Source organism: Alosa pseudoharengus, unplaced genomic scaffold, assembly GCF_046254945.1.
Source record: "Alosa pseudoharengus isolate Yale_2024_CS ecotype anadromous, Long Island Sound unplaced genomic scaffold, YU_APseudo_1.1 YU_APseudo_1.1_scf_1, whole genome shotgun sequence".
Taxonomy (NCBI): domain Eukaryota; kingdom Metazoa; phylum Chordata; class Actinopteri; order Clupeiformes; family Clupeidae; genus Alosa; species Alosa pseudoharengus.
Window position 1 is genome coordinate 50136813 of NW_027468564.1, and position 16278 is coordinate 50153090.

The 16278-nt window shown below is 41.6% G+C and overlaps 2 long non-coding RNA genes across 2 annotated transcripts; both read right to left on the reverse strand.

The window, feature by feature from the left end:
- Window positions 1–4909: 4909 nt before the first annotated feature.
- On the reverse strand, window positions 4910–9118 carry LOC143107841 (uncharacterized). Its single transcript, XR_012983765.1, has 4 exons — window positions 8764–9118; window positions 7029–7125; window positions 5220–5250; window positions 4910–5063 (listed from the first exon to the last, which is right to left on the reverse strand). It is a non-coding gene; the product is annotated as an uncharacterized LOC143107841 (long non-coding RNA).
- A 4415-nt stretch (window positions 9119–13533) lies between these two features.
- LOC143107948 (uncharacterized) lies at window positions 13534–14662 on the reverse strand. The gene is made up of 4 exons (XR_012983766.1): window positions 14610–14662; window positions 14313–14463; window positions 13841–14096; window positions 13534–13677 (listed from the first exon to the last, which is right to left on the reverse strand). It is a non-coding gene; the product is annotated as an uncharacterized LOC143107948 (long non-coding RNA).
- Window positions 14663–16278: the final 1616 nt, after the last annotated feature.

The window sequence follows — 16278 nt, forward strand, 5'->3', positions numbered from 1 at the left end:
GCTGCTTTAGACACTGACACAGACACTGTTCTGTCTCTGGGCCCAGAGTGCAGATAGAATTCAGCTGCTTTAGACACTGACACAGACCACTGTTCTGTCTCTGGGCCCAGAGTGCAGATAGAATTCAGCTGCTTTAGACACTGACACAGACCACTGTTCTGTCTCTGGGCCCAGAGTGCAGATAGAATTCAGCTGCTTTAGACACTGACACAGACCACTGTTCTGTCTCTGGGCCCAGAGTGCAGATAGAATTCAGCTGCTTTAGACACTGACACAGACCACTGTTCTGTCTCTGGGCCCAGAGTGCAGATAGAATTTAGCTGCTTTAGACACTGACACAGACCACTGTTCTGTCTCTGGGCCCAGAGTGCAGATAGAATTCAGCTGCTTTAGACACTGACACAGACCACTGTTCTGTCTCTGGGCCCAGAGTGCAGAGGAGTCAGTCATTTTGTCATTTTGTTTATGTTTATGTTTTATCCAAAGTGACTAAGGCCTACAATGGCATAAATAAACATTACATTAGCATTACAATTTGTATAAATAATGAACCATAAAACTAAAAGCAAAACTAAAACTGTATAATACAATAGCTGTCAAATAGAAAAAACATAATATATTGTTGATGTATTCGTCATTCTGATAACATTGTGAAGCCTCAAGGACGAGCCATGAAAGGTTATGCTTGGCATTGCAAATATCCAACATTTGATTCAGTATAGCTTAACAGTAGAGCACTAACAAAGCTCATCTCAACATAAACATATATGGGCATGGTTAGCTAGTCATGTCTAAGAAACATTAAATAGAGTGAGGTTTCAGTATGTCTTGATCTTAATCCTGATAACTTTCAGCAGTCATCAGCAACTTTGTCGATTTGTTGAGGATTGTAAGCTGTAGAGTCATGACCAGGCCAACAGAGAATACAGCATATGTTCTGTAACACTGTGGGGATAAAGAACTTGTGTGTGTGTGGTAATGTATTTGAAAGTATGTTTAAGGTCATTTTAAATTGGAGAAACATTTAAGAGGGGGGGCATTGGGTAATGTTTCCTTTAGTAGCCAAATAAACTCACTAGGGGGCAGTATATGATAGGAGCTGAACAGAACATAGACCACATCCCCATCTTGTTGGAGCAGCTGAGACCTTTTACCGTTTTTTTTTATTGCTTAAAGCACATTTTTGTAACTATTGGCTATTTTTGCAAAACTCTATACACACAAATAGGAAAACCTTTCACCAAATCAGCAAAACATTGTAGTTCTCTTGCAAAAGCTAACAGACCTTGCTTAGCTCTTCACACCTTCGTAAAAAGGGGGTTTTCGTATCAAACAGTAAACACAAGCCATCACAATAATAAGCACATAATGTGCCAACTACACACTGATGGTATGAATAAAAAACACATCTGGCTTTTGCTTTCTCTGTGCATAAGGTAGGCTATGTGAGTTTGAGGTCATACTTTTGTCATAGTTCTGTAAACACACAGGGATCCAAACTTCAAGTATTGGTGTTTATTTACACACATCAAAACAAGCACAAAATAGCAATTTCACTGAGAAAAAAAATCAGTCTACATCGTGTCGTCTCTCTCAAAATTTCGTCTACATCACCTGCAATGTTCTCTAGTCCAAGGCACCGGGGAAAATATTCTGGAATGCCGTATCCAGGCCTGACATGATGCCTGGACATGAGACTGATTTTTTGTCTGTAAAAGGGTTATTTCTTACTCTTCTTACCCTTCCTCCTCCCCCTCCTCGTCCTCCTCTTGCTCCTCCTTGTCCTCTTCCTCTAACTTCACCTCCTTGTCCTTGTCATTCTCTCCCTCTCACTTCTTCACCTCTGCATCCTCTTCCCCCTACTTCTTCACCGCAGCGTCCTCTTCCTAGGCCTCCTCTAATTCTCACTCTTCTTACTCTTCCTGCTCCCTCCATTGTACTCCACACGGTCAGCTTACCTGTGGCTTATTTACACTGCTTAGGCTGATTGCAAAGTGAACTAATTATTTAAAACAGTTTTCATGATGTGACAGTGTGCCAGACAGTTGGCAAAATAGTGTAAATAATAGGCATACATGTGTATAGTTTTGCTAGGAGTGTTTTGATCATTTGAAAATTGAGTGTGAAGCAGTGAGTTGTGTTTACAGTTCTGCAAAAAGAGTTATGTGCAGTGGATTGTAGTTTTGCAAAGTGTGTGCAAACTGAGTTCAAAGCAATGATTGTGCTTTTAGTTTGCAAACTCAGTGAGAGGTTTTGCTATACAAATGAATGGTTTTAGAAAATGTGCTATAAGAATTACGGTTAGCGGTTAAGCATTCAGAAAAAACTGTAATGTGCTGTGGAGAGACTCTTCCTGTTCAGCACATTGTCAGAACTGGATACTATGGACATCATCTTCATCCTTCCTTAAAATTACATTTCCATTCACAGACTCAGAAACAAATGTCAAGGTTTGAGATATTGCACTTTGGTTCACCTTTAAATAGTGCAATACAATGTTTACAGAACTTTATCAAGTCACTTTCCAACAAATCTGTAACAGGTCATATTTTCTCCAGCATTGATAACTCGTATGGCCCGGTCACATGTAGGCTACACGTTGAAGGCTTGATTTAGCCGCTTCTCATTGACCTCTGAAGTTCGCCTACTACTTGGAGGCAAAAAGGAACCAAAGCTGCCATCTTTGACCATATAAGGAAATCCAGGTGTTAATAAAAGCTAACTACCTTTTGCTACCATTGCAAGTAAGCTCTGAGGTAGCAAAAATCAAAGCTCGCCGTCTTAACGTATCAAAGGTCAAAGTATCCACTCGAAGGCAAAACGTCTGAACTTCCGATTTCTTCGTACCAGCGAGAGTTTAACAGGTGCGATAATTCAAAATCCCCATGTTCTCATTATATGGGCAAAGATGGTAGCTTTTTTGTAGGCGAACTTCAGAGGTCTATTCACTTTCCATGTGCTGGCGTCAGGCTTCACCGAACTGAATTGTGGGAGTGTGGCGTTGCTTTGCTCACGTTGTTCGAGTCAAAATTTGAGAAATGTTCAACTTTTCAGGTTGCGGTTATGCTAATGAGCAACGACGGTTCTCTAAAATAAATCAAGATGGCGCCCAGAGTTCAGTAGATGGTCAGAGACAGCCATATTTGCAGATAAACAATATTTATTTGTTTTTTTATGCTTAGATTTTGTGAAAGTTGTGAAAGAGAAATAGACATTGTACATTCTAAAAAAGTTGTTATTTTAACCCCAAAACACATCTAAAATGCTAGGTTGTTAAAAACCTTCATTAAAAAAAGCTAACTGGCCTCCACAGCTAGTTAACAGTGGTGATTGAATGTTGACCTTTTTCAAAATAGACCTAAGGGTTGCACAAACCACGTCCCTGAAGCTGTTTGTGCAAAATTCCTCTCAGATTACACATTATCAGCAGCTCCATTCTTGGACTGGAGGACTGTGCGCGTGAGCATTAAAAAAAAAAATCTACTGCAACTCATGCGTTGAACCATCTTCCCATGCACGACACACCCCCCCTTTTTGAATGCTCGTTGATAGACTTATCGAGTCTTAAATTCGAAATGGCTTTCAGCACATATACAATGTTGCCAATGCCTCATTTTAAATGTTATGAACCTAATTACACTGTCAACAAAGTGTGGAGCTCTTGTTAGCCTTGTGGATGGGTTAAAAGAAGCGATTTTTGTGCAGTATGAGACATGCCCGGTTGCTAGCGCTAAAAGCGCTATGGAAGAATCTGTAAGTACTGGCTAAGTTTGGAATGTTTTGGGTCTGGATAGGGTCGCCCCTCATCCATGATGATCATACTAAAACCCATTTAAGACCCCTTTAAACACAACTTCAAATAAAATCAGTGTGTGCTTTCAATCAATCATAAAACAACAGAGAACAAAATGCAAAACACAGAAGTTCAATTTAATTTTGAATTTTTGCAATGTCTGCCATTTTGTGATACTTTACATAATTTTGGTGTTTAAAAAGACAAACAAGCACGTAACAGCATAAATTGTTTTAAATCCTCCCAAGATATAACTGTCATTGACATGTAAGACATGTAGGGAGGGAAGGGGGGTGCGGGGGGCTTAGACTTGCAGTAATTATTATTATTTTGTAACAACCACACACTAGGTTCACCAATATGCAATACAGGACTATGTCTAGATTGTAGTACACCAAAGTATGGAGGGTGGGACATGTCTCTCAAGTCATTTTAAATCACATCTAGAGGCTTTTAGAAAATATATAGTTTAGATTGTTTGAACAGTTTTATCTTGGCAGACACCAACATGTATTAGCTGAACACAAAGACATAAATCCATAAAAGTGTGAACACATTTATAAGCAATTACTTACAATGCTGTGCCAAGAAGGTAAAGATGAGGATCATAGATCTCAGTTTGGATCTACTTTCAATTTCAGGTGCATTTTAGCTATTGACAAAACTGTAAGTAAGCACAACCCCCTTCATTTCAGAATTGAAAAAAAGCAGATGATTATGATAAACACATCTTTAAAAAGGGAACATAAGGTTTGAGGGTCTGATTAACATTAAGTGGGAAAGGAGCTTAAACATACTGATTTGGCTACAAGCCTCTGACAGTGATCAAATCAAAGTTTCAACTATAGCTGATCATACTCAATTACCTAAACCATTTGTTGTAAAAGGGTAATTCCATGGAAAATTATGTTTTTTGTAACATCTATAACGCCAATAAAATGTGATGGTATGGTATGATGTGAATCATTACATGAAATTTGAGCATTTGCTATTTTTGACTGAAGAATGTACATGAGAAAAAATGCACAAAAAATGAATGTTATCATTCACATCATACAAATGCCAAGGCATTTTACTGGCGTAATGGATGTGACAAAAAGTAAATTTTCGGTGGAATTGCCCAAAAGCAAAACTGTTGAAAGACAGTCTATGAAAGATCCTTCATCTCCATCTCTGTTTGGGGCGTCTCTCTTCCCTGTAGAGTCTCATACACTGAGGACTGAGTTCTTCTCTGGAGAGGCATGTACGTGTCACTCACAGTCCCCACACTCTGAAAGATACAGATGCAATTACTGTAAGGCTTCTTAACAGTTTGATCAATTAATGAAGAAATGCACACACACACACACACACACACACACACACATAGCCACACACACACACACCTATATTGAAACTTTCATCATAATTTGAACAGATTCTGTACCTGCACATTGGTTTCTTTACTTGTTTTACTTCTGTGAACATGAGTGATTAATAATCATTACAAATCAAATACTGTAGCCGATGCATTTTAGTGTAAACATCATGACAATGGGCTCAATTTTGACGATCAGAAGGCGGCGCAAAGCTTATTCTTATCACGACGTGAAGCTTATTCTTATCTTACACTCAGTGGCAAATTTTGCGCCATGCGCTTCACTCTTAAGCCTTGCACCCAGGGGTGTGGCAGAAGATGTGGTCTGGCGCATGATCCAAAATTCACTATCTTACACCCTCTAAAAACGATTACACCACTGACCAAGAAAAACCTGGTGTGAAGCGAAAGGCACATATAAAGCACAGCTGAAGACGCACTGTCACCAGATGTAAGCAGCCCTTAGCAAGCAGTCCCAAGCAGCTTCTCTGCAGGATAAATAGCCTTAGGATTTTTATTTAGTCATTCAAACATTATTGGGGTAAGGGTTGCTTTTTTCAGGCTAGGTTTTCGATTGTAACCCCTTGTCACTCAATAGTGAAAGTAAATAACTGTGTAGAACTGTCAACAGTGATGTGATGAGTTTCACTTCGCCTTTGAGTTCAAATAATAGGCGAGTGCAGAATGCATGTAGTCACAAACAGGTCTCAGTAAAGCAAGGTTTAATGGAACCCCTGTTCTATACATGGTCTCGCATGCAAACAGATTCCTTCAAATGCGCCGCTACCTGGCAAAGGACCGATGCGCTGAAGTTGCACTGCTTGCTGTTAAAGGGAATGACAGATGTCACTCTCATCGGTTGAAAGGATGTTAAGCCCAAAACACACCCATGACTGATTAAGAAACAGAAGAACAACCTTTGTGAACAATGTGGCCGACGTTGGATAACAAAACCACCCTGAATGTGAACTGGACACACCCCTAAATGTATTTAAGCTTTTCGCCACTGGCCATTCGTTTTAGATCAGGGATGGGCAAACTACGGCCCGCGGGCCGGATCCGTCCCGCCAAGCACTTTCATCCGGCCCGCCGAGCATTTCATTTAGGCTAGTTATCAGGCTGCTCGCTATTTTTTTCCTGCGATAGACGTTGGTTAGCTTTACTGCAAACTGCTTTTCACTCTCCTTAGATAACGTTTACAATGTCAATGTCAAAACATCATGTTAAATAGAGATAACATCATGTTAAACTAATTTAACTCTTAGTTATCTCCTTTGCAGCAGATCTAACGTGAACATATGCAATCCATTTAATTGGGAAAGCGTCTGCACTCACGAGAGGGAGAGAGAGCCGCAGGTTCCAGCTGGCTTGTGATTGTTGATAATTGATATCTCCTCCTTATAAGAAAGTTTTAAAAGGAAATCATGAAGGCAACAGTAGTTCCCACTACTGACCATTTAAAAACTGTGAGAGGGCCCAGCCGTAGGTACAGCACTAGCCATAGTGGAGCAGGCAGAAGATCATTGAGAAATAAACGTGAATTAAAGCGACTGTCTTAAAGCGATAGTGTACAATTTATACATTTGTTTAACAGCATAAAATTAGCAGTATTTTTAAAACAAATTAGCACTATTTTAAAACAAATACTTTTCATACTAAATTATAGGCTATAAAAAATATATTTTTTTAGGCGTGTGTCGTCGGGGGGAGGGGGGGGGGGTTGTGTGGCCCGCCGGCCAATTTTCAAAACCCAATGTGGCCCTTGAGCCAAAAAGTTTGCCCACCCCTGTTTTAGATCGTCAAAATAGGACCCAATGTATGAAGAGACAAAAGTGGAAAAGAACTCAAGATGAGCACAGATATGTGCAGGAAACCCACCTTACACAAGCTACAGTGACAGCAACTGAAGCTGCCACAGCCAGAAGAGCCATCACACCTCTTACCAAAACAAATAATATGGTGCCCATCTTTATTGCTGTGTGTGTTTGACAGAGAGAGAGCGAGAGAGAAAGAGACAGAGAGAAACATACAGAAAGAGTAACTGTAAGTTCATTACATTTCACACATGTGATAGTCGTTTTAACTCTTAAAGGGCTGTCGAAATCCCAAATGATTCTTGGCATCACACAGTGAACACACAGTAATAAAATGGTCTACACCAGGGGTGTCAAACATACGACACGATGATTTTAAACGGCCCGCACATCAGTCCCTCAACAACAAGAGAAAACTTTCCTTGTGTGTGTGTGTGTGTAATGTGTATCACACAAATTGGCCCACCATACCTTCCCAACTACGCACAGTATCCCATTAGCTGCATGTCATCAGGCTATTTACAATTTTCTATCACATGAAGTTAGTGAACACGTTATCAAAATTAACGCGCACAGATTTTGTTTGAGCAGGAGACAGAATACGCACGCAGGCACGCAACTAGGCTTGTTGTTTTCTTTTACTCGGCTATCTATATATGGTTATCAGCACACAATGTTGAGCTAATTCACTAACTCAATACTCATCATGGATATCACAAGTTTAAACAACGAAAACAGAAAGGATGGAGGCAGCAAAGCTAGAGGAGTTATTCCAGATGGGCAAGAACAAGGCAATTGGTGTGCTTGTCAGAACGTTAGACTGCATTACAGCTGTTTAAAGCCAGACGTCACGGTACGCTAGAACAAAACTAAAGATAACTTTAGCTATAGGGCTGTATCAAGTTGTCCAAATGAATAAGTCATCGTAGACGTTGTTGTTGTATTATTGCATGTGGATATTGTTGTGCTATGTAGGCTACTTTTTTGCAATGCACGGACCTAATACCAGGAAACGGACAAATATTGTACACGTGATTTTTTTTTGCGGGGGTGGGTGGGTGTGCGTACCATAGCTCTCTCTTTCTCTCTCTCTCTCTCTCTCTCTCTCACACACACACACACACACACACACACAGTATCTTTCTTAGCCACAGTTTCTTTTAGTGGTGAGCACAAACAAGTGTTATGGACATTGTTATGCACATTATTGACTGCTGTTTATTGTCATCAATGTCAGTCCATGAATGAATATTGATCAGTTAACTAATAGGCCTAGAAGTTGCATTTGAAAATTTTACTGTTGTAGGCTATGTTTTGTTTTTTATTTCAGCCACAGTGTTTTAAAGTGGTCAGGACCATTATTTCACACCAATTTTGAATAAACCATACTGCAATACAGATTTCATGGTTGCACAATGCACATGTTCGCCGATTATGTGGCCCTCAGTAACCTATACATTCAATGATGTGGCCCTCTGAAAATGAGTTTGACACCCCTGGTCTACACTAAGACACCACAGGAGACTGAAGATCCTCATAATTGTCATAGTCAATCTGTCACCAGTGTCTATAATATGCATTATATCTGTGTTAAAGGACAAGTCCTTCATTCTAATCCAGCTAATTCCTCATGATACTATAGTTGTCTTTTCACATACAGCCCTAGATATGTAAAGCCACATTCAGACATTTCTTGGACTCAACAATTCCAGCCAATCAATAGACTCCTTCAGAGGCTCAAAGAGGTGGATCATGGACTGCAACTTTAAGTGGGAGTGAATTCAGGCATGTTTACTTACATCTGACATTGAGAGAGACAGCTGTTGAAGAGAGACTCTCATGTCCTTTTACAGCACAGGAGTAGTTTCCTGCATCCTCACTGCTGACTGGGTTTAGATGCAGCTTGTTGTCTCTGGTTGTGTGTTTATAGGTCACAGGCTGTCCATTCTTGTACCAGATGAAGGTGGGGTCGTTACTCAGAGTACAGGTAGTATTACAGGTGAGGGTGACTTTGTCCCCCTCTTTCACTATATCAAGAGGTGCCCACACCTGCAGATCTGGAAAATACACGATGCAATAAAATTATGTATCTAGACAAACTGCAGTAAAATCATTAAACTGTATTAAACTTCAAATGTTACCTGTAACAGAGGTGGTAACTCCAGGTACTCCAGAGAAACCCTGCCCCCCTGTTGTTGTTAACCTGAAGGTATATTCACCAGAGTGACTCTGTCTGATGTCTTCCAATCTCAGTGTAAAACTATTTTCTTTCTTACCAAGATACCCATACATTATAGATTTTTGATTGTGATACCAAAACATGTTGCTGATGCGGTCATCTCTTGGATACAAGTAAGTGCACAGAATGTCCACTGATGAGCCAATTAATACGCAGATATTCTCATCAGAGTAGGTCACACCCCAGCACTGTTTATCTGGAACACCTATAATCCCACACAGCACCAAAACCCACATCAATGAGAAAAGATACAGACTGAATGCACATATTATTGTTTATTAGATATTGACAACATTTTGGATTAACTTTTTGAATGTTATTCCTGCTGTCTGATCTAGAAATCTAGACGCACCCTAGCGGCAGCAAATTACATTAGCTTCCAGTGCTAGTCTAGCAACTCTCCATTGGCTTGTGAGCTCGGAAAATTAAACTTCAGGCCAATCAAATCGTGTATAGAGTCGTTAGGCGGGCTTAACATAATGATTGATGGCAAAGTTGCAACGGTTTGGCTTGAATTCCCTGCTACTTGAAAACGAAGAAGATGGATGTTGCTGTTGGCCAACAGTGTGACACAAGTTAAGCTTTTTTTTAAATTGGCAAAAGTTTGAACTAGCCAACTAGCTCCGCTGGTGGAAAACGCATGGGACTCATAGCGCTGTCCTATTGCGTGCAGAGGGAATTTGAAAGACAACCGATTATCCCGCCCCTCGCGCCTGGCGAGGGGAACATTCGTCTACCTCAGTGTTTCCCAAAGTCTGGGTCGCGACCCCACGGGTGGGTCGCAGGAGAATTTATTTGGGTCGCCAGCCCAGCACAATTTATGTTGTGTTATAGGTCTAACTGATACCATTTGTCATTTGATACCAGGAAAGTTAACAGTTTTCTATTAGGATGTAGTTTGTTAACTACCACAGTTACGGTTTTGTCATAAAAGCTCATGAAACTGGCGCATGAAACTGGGGGACAAACGCATCGCAGAGGGGGAGCCAGAGCATGGATATCTAACTCTCAAAATGAAACCGTTCTGTGGGGCGCCTGCCATGACCTGTACCTCGCAGTTGCAAACTGCAAGGGACATGAATCCGCCTATTTGCACGAACATTAACAGATACCAGTTCCTCAACTTTAACGATTAAAATCTAGTGACCGTGCTGTCAACTAAAGCAGACATCCATAGACCGGATAAGGATATTCAATTTGCATGTAGATAGTTTCGATTGTAAATGCAATCTTTAAAGTTAATAGCAACCTCCTCACATTCTTATTTCTGATTTAAAATGCACATCAGTGCATTATATTAGGCTACAATTTATTTAAATTTTAAATAGACATTTTAAACACTATTTCTCTCGTTTTCTACCTCGCGAACTCCAAAGTAAAGGCGCATTCTTCCGGCTATTGCCCAAAAGTCTCTTGTTCTGATATAGCGACTATATAATATAATAGGCCTACAACAATACAATATAACGACTTGAGTTATTTGCTGTTTACATCGGAATTGACGTCCACAGTGTTATGGACCCATTTGTCTGCAACGCAACGTAGCCTACAACATTTTTTTTAGAAAAACAGAAACAGCTTTACTATGCTGACGAATGCGCAACATGCGAGAATTTCCCCAAACTCTCGGATGCGCATTAAAACGCATCTTTTCAGTAGTCATTTCCAACTTTTCACGCTGATGGTGCTCAAAATGCAACACTACCGTGTTCAAAGCAGGATCTATCTATTTAGATCCTATAGCAATGTATGGTTGGGGGAGGCATAGAAAAGTTGGAGAACCTGTGGCCTAAAACAATGTTGGTGGTTGCAGGGTAGATTTGAAGTGAAATGGGTCGCGATGGTCTGTCATTTTTAAAAAGTGGGTGGGGGGAAGAAGAGAAAGGGAGGGGAAAAGGGGGGAAGAAGAGGAAAAGAAGAGAAAAGGGGAAAGAAAGGAGTGTGAATGAAGCAGGTGGATATATCCGGACATTTTAATCATCAAAAAAATGTCTGCAAAGTGTATTTTATTAATTTTCAGATATTTGGGATGTATTTGCCGCCATACCACTAGGGGCAGCACGCATACTTTTTTATCTTCATGCCCAGATGAGCTATAACACTCAGATTCACAGAGTAAGCAGTTCTAAACAATGGGCGTATAGTAGCCTACGCATTATATAGAAATGAGCATATTAATATAATTTTGACAATGTGTCAGTAATTTGTGATAATTACTTTACAATTCATTTTATTGTCTGTGGAATGTGTTAAAGCTGCCTCTTTTCAAAGTCAAGTCAAAGTCAAAGTCAAAGTCAGCTTTATTGTCAATTTCTTCACATGTTCCAGACATACAAAGAGATCGAAATTACGTTTCTCACTATCCCACGGTGGAGACAAGACATATTTTACCAATTTTAAGTCCACAGACAAACATAACATTCAAGTAAACAAAAAAGTAAGTAAATAAGTAAATAAGAGGGCACATATAATGAAAAAATAAGAGCAGCAAAATTTGGTTGAAATTGTGCATAGACAGTCAATAAAATAAAATACTAGTGCAAAGTCAGGCCAATAAGAGGCTGAGGTAGTTCTGTTTGACCTAAGTAAGAAATAAAGTGGCATAGTGGTGCAAGTTATGTAAGAGCAGCAGAAGTGTTGTGTTTTCAGGACAACAGCAACGAGTTGCAAAGTGTACAAGTGTGCAAGTGGAGTGGTGCAGGCGGCCATTGTGGGTCCAATGTCCAGGATTATGTAGCTGAGGGTGGAGGGGGGAGAGGAGGGAGAGAGTTCAGCATCCTAACAGCTTGGTGTATGAAGCTGTTGGTGAGTCTGGTAGTGCGGGAGCGCAGGCTTCTGTACCTCTTCCCAGAGGGCAGTAGATCAAACAGATTGTGAGCGGGGTGACTTGCATCACTCACAATTTTGGTCGCCTTGCGGGTGAGGTGGGTGGTGTAAATGTCCTTCAGGGAGGGGAGTGAAGCACCAATAATCCTTCCAGCTGTGTTCACTATGCGCTGCAGGGCTTTCCTGTTGTATTCAGTGCAGCTTCCGCCCCACACAGCGATACAGCTGGAGAGGATGCTCTCAATGGTGCCTCGGTAGAATGTGGTCATGATGGCTGGTGGAGCACTTGCTCGCCTGAGTTTCCGCAGGAAGTACAGGCGGCGCTGAGCTCTCTTCACCAGTGATGCTGTGTTGGTGGTCCAGGAGAGGTCTTCACTGATGTGCACCCCCAGGAAATTTGGTGCTGCTCGCTCTCTCCACCACAGCACCGTCGATGGTCAGTGGCAGGTGTTGGGTGTGACCTCTCCGGAAGTCAACAACAATCTCTTTGGTCTTGCTGACGTTCAGCAGGAGGTTGTTGTCCCTGCACCACGTGGTCAGATGGTCGACCTCCAACCTGTATTGAGTCTCGTCGCCCTTGGTGATGAGACCCACCAGAGTTGTGTCGTCAGCAAATTTCACTATGTGATTGTTGCTGTAGGTTGCAGTGCAGTCATGCGTCAGCAGGGTGAAGAGCAGCGGACTGAGCACGCAGCCTTGGGGGGCCCCTGTGCTCAGTGTGATGCTGCTTGAGGTATTGTTGTTTTCAACCTGCACCTTATTTCTTGTAACAAATGTTATAAGATAAATTACAATATCACACCATTTCAAATGTATAATTTAATAAATTATAATACTTTAGATATTGCACATATTTTATCTGACTTAAACCACTATGCAGAATCTGTATAAGAATATAAATACCTCTTGACAAAAAACAATGCAGAAGACACAATGAAAACCAATTAAAATGCATTTATTTGCACACTCGGACACACTCACACACGGACGCGCGCGCGCGCACACACACACACACACACACACACACAGAACATGAGAACAACCCTACAAACAACTTCAAAAAAGTAGTGTACACATTTACAATTTACTTTTCTTCATTTCTTTCAGCCACTCCTCTTTTGACAGAGGCTCTGTATTTGGGCTGTATAGTGCCCTTATACTGACTGTGGCCAGTTGCCTTTGTCCAGAACTGTCCACATTTCCGGCATGAATTCACCTCCACTGTTCGTTTATTAAACTTGGCCTTGGAGGTGGGTTTCTGTGGGCCAGGTTAGGGCTGTTGTGGGATAGGTCTGGGATGCACTGAGGGAGCAGGTGAAAGGGAAAACAGTGCCTGTGGCTGGGCTCTGAGGGAGGGTAAAAACAACTGGCGTTGGGAAAGGCTGGAGTAGGCAATCCGCTGCAAAGTGGCGTGGCCTTTTTCTTTTTAGGAGAACGGAACCGTCCTTGGTTGAGCCGGGCATTCTTGGTGCCGTGCGGCAAAGGCCACGCGTTGTTGGTCATATGGCAACAGGTTCTGCCACAGACTTACAATTCTGCCAGCCTGCTGGTTGGTAAGGGTCAAGGATGGCTCATGACGCAGATCCACCAGGAACTCAGCTGGGCTGTCCACCTTGTCCATGCCTGGCATGTTATGTTCGTCTACAGCCTAAACTAATATAGTAAATAAAAACATAATGAGTAAAAGTTATGAGGGAGACAATCATATTTATATGATGAATTACTATTTAGAAACATGTACTGTAGTTTGACATAGTTTAGTTATATGAGTAATGTAGGATAATTTCAGTCTTAAGTAATAGCTTACTTACCAGTTCTGATGGCTGGGCCAACAGAGAAGGAGTTAGAGGCGACAGGGCCAGTGTACAAGGCGATGGAGGAGGCGGCCGGGCCAGTGGTGATGGAGGAGGCGGTGGGGCCAGTGGTGATGGAGGAGGCGGCCGGGCCAGTGGTGATGGAGGAGGCGGTGGGGCCAGTGGTGATGGAGGAGGCGGCAGGGAGGGCAAAGAAGGGAGTAGTGTAGTGGGGTCAATGTCCAAAAGCTTGGATGGAGGATGCAGCTGGGTCCTGATACATGACAGCAAGATGTAAGTCTGATTCACACACAAATTTCCTGTTGGGGATCAATAAAGTATCTATCTATCTATCTATCTATCTATCTATCACACACAAAGAAAGTGAGTGACTGTATGTCTGTGTGTGTGTGTGAGAGACAACGAGAGCAAATAAAGAGATGAATAATGTTAGAATCACTCTACTTTACACAATAAAGGAAACACTCACAGGACTTGAAGGTTCAGAGTACATCTGTGCTACAAGCGATCAGGTCACAGGGGTAGAAAAAAGAGGCTGGGAAGATGAGGGCTGGGGTGTAGCAGAGATGGTGTTGGTGGTGACAGATGGATGCTATGAGACATACAAGTTTTTTACCTAACTGAAAAGGAATAAAATATTGAGTATCACTGACCAAAGCAAAGTAAAACCAGATCGTAAAGGTAAAATGTTAATGCAAAGTATTAAAAGTATATTAGGCAGGTGTGAAAATAATACAATAAAATTGTTTGGCAGGACTTGACTCACCAGTTTATCAAGCACTTTCAAGGGCTTGAAAGGGGAGGTGCCTGATGGTCCAGTTGAAGCAGCGGAAGGGAGTTCCTGGTGTGACACCTGTGGCATTATGCGCGGTCAGACCTGAACCTGATGGTGTGACACCCGTGGCCTTGAGAGCTGGTGTTGCACTTTTAGGCTGAGGAATTAAAAATAATCACTTTAAATCGTCACCAAAGATATCAATACTGCTGTCGGAATAGCAGAGTGGAAACCACATGCACATGTCTGCTGACCCTGACCCATAAAAAGTGATGTCTGGCCCCTAAGCTGCGCCGGACATTTCTCAATCTGTAACACAGACATACATACTGTGCATACTAAGACACAAGACAGGTGAATTACACTGGTTTTCATTCATTGGTTATTAGCTCACTTGTCCTATTGACCCAGTGAGTCTGTTAACACAATAGCCTACAGAACACAGAGTACTGTAAACTAACCTTTTAATAGAGGCCATGCCACTTTTTCACCTTAGGGCGGGCCAGGTCCCTGTGTTGGCATACTTTTTAAGTCTGGCATACCACTCCTTGCACGATGTCTTCTTTTCTTCATTGATGCCATCTTTTAAACAGAGCACAATTGTAACAACTTCTTAATTACAATTATGATATGACTGTCAACATTATAAACTATCTTAACAACGTATGATAGATAAGCCTATAACGTTATCATAACAACTTTGCAATCGTAGGCTACATTGTGATATGACTCACTCACACGTTGTTGAGCCAACGTTAAATATCTGACAGTCTGGCAAATTGTGAGAAAATGTGAGAAGGCGAGACATTAGAACAAAAAGAAGCTGTCTAACGTTAATGTTGGCTAGTTCTAACCATCCATAGACAGCAAGCTAACGTCAACAACAAGCTAACGTCAACAACATCATTTACCTTACGTTAACAGTTATACTAATGCTAGTTAATGACACTCACAAACTCTGCAGCATACCACCACTGTCCCATAGTCTTAGTTTGAGAAATGTAACTAATTACTAAACTAAATAAATTTAATAATTCATAAAAAATAGAAAAAATGCCCTAGCCTACCTTGGATCCGTGATTCGTAGAGATGACAGACCGCGCTGGATGACATGAGTGGCCAAAAATGGAAGAGCCGGTGCGGCGTTTGATTGGCAGGAAATGAAGCAGCGAATATTCCATTGGTAAGAAATGAGCAGTCGCTGCGAGGTAAAAAGGGAGGCAGAAATTGGAGCAAGCGCCACCATCGGCCCCGCAGAGCTGGACGCGTGTGCATCAGGCAGCGCCGGGCACTGCGAATGGTGAGTACCCAGACCCTACATTTTAATGTGGGTCTGGCTCGTCAGGCTATATAGTTGCATATAATGTGGCAAAACTCAATAATAATGATGTGAGTACCTGAGTATTCTTGCACCGAGCTGCACAGGCACATCCACATGTACCACTACAAAATATTCCACTTTTTTGACATTGCCTGGTACTGCACTGACTTCCACTTTCCTTGCATCCACATATCGTCAGCTCCAAGCACCTGGCCTGTACAGGTTCTTTGGTTAAAAGCTGGGGGACAAGCATTCCATCCTTCATGTGCCAACCACAACTGGTTGGTAAGGGCAACTGTGGATGGGTCACTTGTGACTGTTTCCAAACCTTTGTTTGAT